At 43.5% G+C, this 1,493-nt stretch overlaps 1 non-coding gene across 1 annotated transcript; it reads right to left on the bottom strand.

The window, feature by feature from the left end:
• Window positions 1-556: 556 nt before the first annotated feature.
• LOC133792811 (small nucleolar RNA R71) lies at window positions 557-663 on the bottom strand. Its single transcript, XR_009874284.1, has one exon. It is a non-coding gene; the product is annotated as a small nucleolar RNA R71 (small nucleolar RNA).
• Between the last annotated feature and the right edge of the window lie 830 nt (window positions 664-1,493).

Here is a 1,493-nt window from a genome sequence, read left to right as displayed (position 1 = left end):
TTTTAATAGGTGAATCTTTTGTATGCGACGTGAAGGATCTGCATATCTTGTTCCTGTTAATCCTGAAATCGAAAGATCCTGCAGACAAAACAGAAGGAAAAAGAGGTTGGAAGTATCAATGGCTGCCAACCAAAGAGACGGGGTTAACAACAATGATGGTCAAAATCATATCGCTCAGGACCAAAATGTGCGAGCATTAAGAGATTATGTGCTCCCCGCTGTCACAGGAGTACACTCGTGCATTAGGCCGCCTACTATTACTGCCAATAACTTTGAGATTAAGCCGGCGATGATACAAATGGTCCAGACTTCTGTTCAGTTTGGTGGTCTCCCCAATGAGGATCCTAACTTGCACATAGTGAATTTCCTTGAGCTATGTGCAACGTTTAAGTTTAATGGGGTGAGCGATGATGCAATAAGGTTGAGATTGTTCCCTTTTTCACTAAGGGACAGGGCAAAAAGTTGGCTTATTTCTCTACAGGCCAACTCAATCAACACATGGGAGGAACTAGCTCATAAGTTTCTCTCAAAGTTCTTTCCTCCTGCAAAAGCTGCGAAGTTGAGGGGAGAAATCAATAACTTCTATCATAATGAGGGAGAGTCATTGTACGATGCATGGGAAAGATTCAAAGACATGCTCAGAAAATGCCCTCATCACGGTATAGAGAAGTGGATGTTAGTCCACAATTTTTATAATGGGCTTTGCGGTACTACTCGCACTATAATAGATGCAGCAGCAGGTGGTGCTTTCATGAGTAAAGGGGCTGATGAGGCATATGAATTGTTAGAGGAGATGGCTATGAACAATTATCAGTGGCCTGCCGAACGAGACACTTCACAGAGAAAAGTAGGCGGGGTACATGAATTAGATGCTATAACTGCTTTAACTGCTCAGGTTGCTTCATTGACAAAGCAGTTGCAACAAAACAAGATCTCAGCTCAAGCCCAGGCTATACAGATGCAATCAGGGTGTGAAATATGTGGAGGGCCTCATTTATATGAACAGTGTACAGCGGCCAACATGTGTGGTAATATGCCAGTTAATCAGGCTCAGGTACAGGCAGTTGGTAATTTTCAGAGGCCTTATCAGAATCCGTTCTCCAATACTTATAATCCTGGGTGGAGAAATCACCCAAATTTCTCATGGAGAAATAATCAGGGCCAACAGTCACAGTTTCAAGGGCCATACCAGCAGCACATGCCACAACAGCCTATGAATCAAGCCTCATCATCACACCAGCCTAGATCGCAAGATCAACCAGAAAAGACTAATGAGTTGCAAGCAGCCTTGTTGACACTCACTAATACTCAGACTCAATTCATGACTGAGACCAGATCCTCTATTCGAAACCTTGAGACACAAGTGGGTCAGTTGGCCAACATGCTTAATAACAGACCGCAAGGGAATTTGCCTAGTAATACTGTGGTAAATCCTAAAGAGAACTGTCAAGCAATTTCGTTGAGGAATGGTAAGCAAGTGGAGCAGCCCAGTG

This window comes from Humulus lupulus, chromosome 7 (genome assembly GCF_963169125.1).
Source record: "Humulus lupulus chromosome 7, drHumLupu1.1, whole genome shotgun sequence".
In the NCBI taxonomy this organism is placed as follows: Eukaryota; Viridiplantae; Streptophyta; class Magnoliopsida; order Rosales; family Cannabaceae; genus Humulus; species Humulus lupulus.
The sequence above is the reverse complement of the archived record's forward strand: the minus strand, read 5'-3'. Positions and strand labels throughout refer to the sequence as shown.